The sequence below is a fragment of the Lygodium microphyllum genome, chromosome 25, assembly GCF_053477565.2.
Source record: "Lygodium microphyllum isolate KBCC chromosome 25, Lygodium_microphyllum_v1.1.10, whole genome shotgun sequence".
Lineage (NCBI taxonomy): Eukaryota > Viridiplantae > Streptophyta > Polypodiopsida > Schizaeales > Lygodiaceae > Lygodium > Lygodium microphyllum.
In genome coordinates, this window is record NC_141159.1 from 36,867,907 (window position 1) to 36,876,288 (window position 8,382).

Genomic DNA, 8,382 nt, shown 5'->3' on the forward strand with positions numbered 1-8,382 from the left:
ACATCACTTTTTTCCTTCATGAAGTATACCCATAGCTTGCTTGAACAACCATCAATAAATGTGACAAAGTATTTGCTGCCACCAAGAGATACATTCTGTGTAGGCCCCCAAACATCTGTATGTACCACATCAAGTATATTTCTGCTCACTTCCCTATCATGCGAGAAGGGTTGTCTCACATGCTTACTAAACTGGCATGCTTCATAGACTTTATGCAATTCTGCAACTTTAAAAGAAGGCAAACCTGTAACTAATCCTCTGGACTGCATTAATTTCAGCCTTTGCACATTTGAATGTCCCATACGTTTATGCCATATTTCAATATCTGCAACTACTCCTTTTCCTTTAGCATGCATAGCAGCATCCATTGCAGGAATTCCAGCATCTAAAGTGAACATTCAGCCAACTCTACTTCCTTTTGCGACCAACTTGCACTTATCATTAAAGTCTTCTACAAAATAACCTTTTGCATTGAATTGGACATGCAACCCCTGCTCTACCATTTGGCCAACAAATAGTAGATTCTTTGTAATTGATGGCACATGTAATACATCTGTCAGACTCTTTGTCCGGCCATCATACAAGGACAAGGGAACCTTTCCAATGTGTGAAATTGGGTGGCATAAATCATCACCTGTCTGTACATTACTTGGGTTTTGTAAGTCCTGCATCTCTCCAAACCATTCAACATGACTGGTCATATGATTAGATGCACCTAAATTGATATACCATACATCATCATGTGTCCCCTTTCCTGTAACTGCATTCATCATATGCTGCATAACAAATAGACACTCATTTTTGTCTTCATTCTATCATGAAGACGATGCATAGTTTCCTTGCTGCAATTTACCATTGCAAATATTATCCTTCTTTGCATAGCACTGGGCTGCAATATAGCCTGTTTTGCCACAATAATGGCAAACAATAGTAGAATTTCCAGAACCTCTATTATGCCATCCACCTCTTCCTCTAGAGCTCCCCCTACCTCTAAAGTTTCCTCTACCTCCAGAAACCTGCATTTCACCAAACTGTTGATTGAACTTGTTTTGTTGGTTATTGCCAGCACGTGTTAGCTATATATAGACAAACTATATATCTTGACCAAGAGACATTTGATACTTTGAAGGAACTCCACAACAATGTATGTGGAACAAAACCTGGAGTTGAAGAGTTTGCAGAATCCAAGGGTACTGAAGGTATAGTATCTAATGTAGGTGAGGTGCAACAACTTGAAGAGGTTGCTCAAAATTTTACTCCAGGTATTTTGGAGCATGGCGATAAGGAAATTGATGGACAAGCTTTTGAAGAGTTAGAGGATACTATTTTGAATGAGAAAGATCATGGTACTTCTGAGGACAGAATAAAAACAATAAATGCAGAAGAAACTTGCAATGGACAACTTGATATTATAGAAACCACGACAAAAGTAATGAATACAACAGGAGTTTCAATAAGTGTTTCTCAGGATGTGAAATGCATTGAAAGAACATTGGAGGGCGAAGGAGATGTTGCCATGGCAGAGATTCCCCATGGAGACATGCTGGGAAAATCAATGGAGAATGGGCCAACATCTCATATCCTGGATGGTTTGGAAAATGGGTTTCAACATGCTACTAGCCACTTAGCAGATAAGCTTCCTCTCTCTCTCTCTCTCTCTCTCTCTCTCTCTCTCTCTCTCTCTCTCTCTCTCTCTCTCTCTCTCTCTCTCTCTCTCTACATTTCAACATCAGCATTACTTTTGGATGTTGATATTTCCATGCTTCATGATGATCATCCTCGTTCATTATTCCATTTCTAGCTGATGATACATTGTTTCATTTATATTCTTTCCAGCTGATGAGGGTCTATATTCGAGCTGATGACACATTATTTCGTTTATATTCTTTATAGCTAATGAACGTCGATATTCCAGCTGATGACAAGTTGTTTTATTTATATTCTGTTCATGGGGCCCCACATGTGTTATGTTATGTTGTCTATAGAGCGGTGTCGCGAACCGTCTCTATAGACCTTGTGTTGTTCTAATGTCACTGTAAAGTTTCTCGTTCAGTTTTGATGTGACAGATACACTGCTTACATCCCAAGTTTAGTTGAAGGAATTTCTTGGAGATTTTATCTTTCGCAGTGATGTCACTTATCCTTATTTTACATGTTGTATATTTAGGAGTCATAAAGCTCTTTTGATGCCTCTGAATAGGGTGTTGTAGCTGTACATTTAGGAGTGATAAAGCTCTTTTGATGCCTCTGAATAAGCTGTTGTAATTCAGGAGTGATGTAGCTCCTTTGATGCCTATGAATAGACTCTTATAAGTTTAACTTTGTAATTTTATATTTTGAATATTAATATAACAGTAGGCCTATATAGAGCTGTGGGTTTTTCCCTTGAGCCCCCAAGGGTTTTTTCATCCATAGTAAGGGACCTTTATTTGAGGGGGGTGTTAGCTATATATAGTCTGTCTATATATAGCGCCCCTGTTAGCTATATATAGTCTGTCTATATATAGCGCCCCTATTAGCTATATATAGTCTATCTATATATAGCGCCCAGGTCCCCTCTATATATTCCTATCATGTGTGCTCAGTTGACACACTTCTGTGGTTCCACTTTTGGTGTCTCGTGTCTCTCTTCTCCTCTCTCTTCCTCCGTTCCTCGTCTCCCTCGCGCAATGTTCAACAGCACGTCCCATACCACGGCCTCTCGAAGAGGATCTACCACGTCCCCTTCTTGAACTCGAGTAAAATGCTTGGACCTGTTCACCATTTCTTTCAGATGAATCACCTTGCTTATTGATCTCTTCAGTAATCATGAGAGAGATCAGCTCATCAAAATTTGGAAATGGCTTCCGTACATATACTGAAGTAACAAATGATTTCCATGCCTTCTCATTGTTAAGGCCATTCAGAGTGGATAAAACCAAATCATCATCATCCGGCATTGCATTAATCGTTGCTAAAGCATCTGCAATGCTCCTCACCTTCAACACATACTCATTGATAGACATTTTCCCTTTCTTCAAGGCATTCAACTCTTGCTTGAGTTGAATCTTTCATGCCTTTGTATTTACTGAAAACATGTTCTCAAAAATTATCTAAGCTGCATGTGAAGTTTCTGCATTCTTGATATGTCCCAACATCGTATTATCAATGATTGTAGATAACCAGTACATCACCTTTTTATCTTTCTCATTCCATTCTTTCCATTTTAACTCATTTGTAGTTGGAGGGATACCCAGCTTTGGGTCCTTTTCTTCACCTGAAACAAACTCATAAAGGCCCTTTCCAATGAAGAAGTTTGTCACACGAAACTTTGATGAAGGGTAGTTTTTCTTATCGAGCTTCTCAATAATGGGATTTCCACTGTTCTCTACCATTATCACAAACAAGGATACAACACAGTAAGCTAGTCTTCTGCAATCTTTCACAACATGTGCACAGTAATACACCAAGCAACCTTTTTCACTAATTTCTCAATAATACATGTAATCTGCAACCTGTTTGCATATAAAACTTATGTTTTCTTCCTGTAAACACCTCAAAAATTATAGATTCACAATTTGTAACCTGCGCACCCACTTTCGGTTAATACAGTTGAAATCACAGTATACCCTGAAACTATTGTCTGCAACCTTGCGCTCTAAAACAGGGCCTAAAACGGCCTCAGATGCACACCAAAACTACTTGCATACCAAATCTCATAGCAATCTGAGATTTTTTATCGACCCTGCTTCTGGTGCCTTCATATGCACTATCCAAGAGAGAGAGTGGAAGAATGGGAGAGCTTCAAGTTACCCGTTGCTTGCTTGCTCAAACCTTGCTTCTTCTCCTTCACTTCAGCCTTCAAAATCAGCCTCTCTTAGTGGCATGGCTCTGATACCATGTCAAGAATCGTGTGGTGGGGGGACTTGCTTAAGGTGCTACACCAAACACACACTGTATACACAAGAGGAAGCTCACTCAATAACACAAGAAGAGAGATGGAGACCAAAACGTTTTCTTGCTGGTTTCTTCTCCTTCTTCCACACACTATACAATGTACACAAAGTATAGATAAGATAGAATAAAAAGGAAAGTGGTCTACTAAGTCAGACAGTGCAAAACTGACTACACTAATCGACTAGTGCTATGTCTTTGCCAGCTATAGGTAGGTGTAACAAACTAAATATAATAAGTGATAAGTCAGTAGTCCTGTGAGTATCATAATGACCACCAACATGCTAAGTGTAGACATGTGGACCCATCTAGCCAGGCTGTCCATCATCAATGTCCGCACGTGTTGAGCTTGCTATCTCAACAATGTTGTCATGTTCTTTAAGAGAGAGCATGCATTGTAGAGGAGTGCCAAAGAACATGGGGGATTGACTCCCAAGCTTGAGGGCACATGATACACCATGTATGGATCTTCATAAACTTATTGAGGCTTTCCTTTGTGCTATTTATGCCGTCTACTATTACCCATGGTATGGACTATGATGGAATTTTCATCCTAAAATGGTTGTACATGAGCTCAATATCATTAGGAACATGGGAGGCCATCATTATGATAGCACTTACGATGTGAATGCTTTTTCTTGCCTTTTTGTGAAGGTAGGAATTATTAATCAATGAAATATTTCCAGGCATTTTTGTTTTACTTCCTTGGGTATATAGTCATGTATGTATGTGAGCACTATGTATTCTATGAAGTGAAGGTAACACACCCTTTTGTATTCAATAAGATTTACTAAAATTGTGTTTCATAGATCATCATTAGCCTCCAAGAGGTCAACGAATATGTGTTTGTGTTTCACAAAGAGAGAGAGAGAGAGAGAGAGAGAGAGAGAGAGAGAGAGAGAGAGAGAGAGAGAGAGAGAGAGATCTTACTAAGTTTGCTTGATTGACATTAAAAACTTGTCTTATGTTATCATGTAGTGTGATAGATAAATAGAAGGCACTCACATAGTTCTCAAGTTTTTACATGTTGGACACCTATGTGGTGATACCATATTAAAAGACACTGGTGGTTGTTGCAAACTACTTGCTTCAGTCACAAAATGGTTGAAATAAAGGGCTATTACATTATGTCATACGACAGATCATTGCATGCAAACTAGAACCAAAGAGAAAGTGTATATGAGTAGCCTACATGGCATTGCTATGGGAAGACTGCATATCATGTCTCTTTATAATAAGCATGCCAAGGATGTCAAACAAATTGATCAAATATGAATTAAAAACTTGTGCCATTTTCATTTGAATGATTCAAGATGTGCTTGATGATCCATCATGGCTTTGGTCAACATTTCTCCTGTAACCAATGGGGCAAGAATGTGCAAAAGGAGGAGAACTTTACCAAGTTAGTTGTTCACACACACACACACACACACACACACACACACACACACACACACACACACACACACACACACACACACACACACACACACACACACACACACACACATGCATGCATGCACGCACACACATAACATCACAAAGAGTGTGATATTTGACATGGAGAGTGGTGATGATGCACGAAAAATTAGTAAATTTCCATGAAATATTTAACATTCACCTTGAGGAATTATTTTTTATTGGTGCCTCTCAAGCACATATTTTTTTCACTTAATTTCATGTTCTAGGGGATGATTCATGAGTCTTGTTGCGTGTTTTTAGGTATGATTCATGATTGTAGTCTTTGTTATGATCAATAGCTTGGGACTTGAATATTCTTTGATACTATGTGGAATTCCAAATACATGGCTCAAAACTATTGAATGCTCTTCTTCGAGCTTTGAGAAACTCCTATTTATACCATCTTGGAAATTAGTGAGCTACCACATTTAGGGATTCATTTCCTTATCCCATGCTTCATACTTCACGAGTCTTCCTTTCGTGCTACCTTTGAGGCACATCTAATCTATGTGTGAGGCTCAAGCATGCACAGTTCTAGAAGCATACTAGTTTATTCATAAGATTGTAATCACTTATTACTATAGTATTTATGTAGAGTATGAAGAGGAGGTGTTAGAAATATGTATGCCACTATATTATAAAGTGTACTCTTGTTTCTCTCATGAGGGTCCTCCTTTATATTTTTATGTAGCTTTACATTGAATTGTTACAAACTAAGTGGGTGATCTTGTAATATTGTGCACTCCAACTCTAAGTAAACCCAAAACAAAGCACTTTCCAATAGATTTGAATTTGAATCATCATGGAACCTTCATGTAGAGGGTATTTATCCATGAAAAACATGAAAAACAATAGCCATGGCTTGAAATACTCAAGATTAGCAAGGTGCCTTTGTGAAGATTGATTTATCACCTAAATTATCTATGTGACTGGATGCTTTGGGCTTTGAAGAGGATATATTTTTTATTATGGATAATCCTAGATTGGCCTAAGATTCTCAAAATGAAATCAAATTTTGGAAAACTTGTGAGATTACAATAGATTAACTTGGACCTTTTGTAGCTAATTATATTTTGGTACCCTTAACGTCAAAGAAAGTGAACTAAAACTCATATACTTTGAGAAAGCTAACCATTCTCCTTGGGGCTTGGATCTCTATCCCATTTCCATTACAACACCTTGGTGTTTTAAACTTCACGCATGATCATAGGTGGGATGGGGAATGAATCCTTAGACTCTAACCTAATTTGGGATAATTAGAGTAAGTGCAACAAACTAACATATGTGAGAAAATGCCAAAGTCTAACCTTACCAACATGACCATACATTTCTTTAAGTTGATATGTTTCTTCAAAGGCTAGTTATGTTGAAGTTCTCCATAGAGATAGGCTTAGTATGTTGATGCTTATTTTACAAAATTTTCCTTATGAGAAAGAAGATCCTTTTAATCTGTGTTGCAATGAACATGCATAAGAAACTTGTGAAAGAAGATACACAAAAATGGCATGCTATAATTGGTTTCTCATTTCCATAAGTACTAAATTTGGTCACATAGTGCTCAATATTAAAGTATTGATCAACATAGTTACCTCTATAGCTTGTTGCACTACCAAATTATCTTTAGAGGAGTAAGGATAAGAATTTTACAAAAGTTTTAAAAAAGGTTGAGGAGTAATGTTGTATTATTGAGTGACTACTTAAATCAAGCCTATTTAATTTGGCAACCATTTCCCATAAACTATTCGTAATTTTTTAGAAAGTACATATCTTGATATGGAGATATTTAGTTTCCCTATATAAAATGTGGGAAACCAAATTTTCTAGTTCTGTGGCTCATAATTACCTACTATGCTATGTGGAAAACATGATTTCCTAGCTACATGACCTACAACTTCCTGGTTTAAGATTTGGGGAATAAATTTCCTAGTTATATGTAAGGAATTCATGCATGCATGCCTAGGATTTTCTACCATGAGATGTAGAAGATATAATTTTCTAGTTATCCATAGGGAATCCATGTATACATACCTAGGAAAAAGTAGAAAATTTGATACATTTCTAGAATTTTCCTATGAAGGAAATGTTCAAAAGTTCCTTGTGATACCTTCCAATGTACATTGACCAATGCCAAGAGCTTGCCATGGAGACGTAGAGCCGATCGTATTTGCATCTGCTTATCAAATTCGTTAATAATTTACTTTTACTAGTGGTTTAGTATTTTCTTTTTAACTAACATATTTTTTTGTAGATTTATGTTGTCATGCTTTATCTAAGCCCTTATATTGATTACGATAGCATCATTTTCTAAGTGTGTAAGTTACTATTGACAATATCCAAAGAGTAGGATGAGCCGAGGGATGAAAAATGAGGAGTTACAAGAGATCTTCATGCGTATATCTCTAGATCAAATGGCACACTTCAGAGATATGGTAGACTAGGAGTTGTCTCGGTCATTGTTTAGGCATTTCACATGGTCCACTTTAGCATTCCTTGATGCTTCGATCTCTAGTCAGTGGAGTTGACACTGTAGGATGGCTTCCGCGGAGTGATGATTAGGGATGCCTTACTCAACCATCATAGCAGGTGGTTGTGGTGGTTCTATGGGGTGCTACTCAAGATGGAGATATTGTGACCCCTTGCTCTCATGCTAGTTCTAGATAGAGTAGCTTAGGTGGGTGTTTTAGAGGCATCAATGCATTGTGCCCATCTTTTTGATCGAGTGGAAATTTTTCACCTCTAGGGTTTTTCATACCTATAGGGATGCCTACTCCCATGACTCCTAGTTTTTCTTAGTGTACATATGTGGCACCCATATGGGTGCTACTTCGAGATATACCTCCTCCGCATGTACTCTAGATGGGAAAGGATCTCTTCATTATGCCCAAGAGCATTGTCATAGATGAGAGAGGGTGCACCTTAGAGGTACCCCACTAGGGTATGGATACCTCATGGATGAGAGCCATGATCATAAATGATGAGGGGATTAGG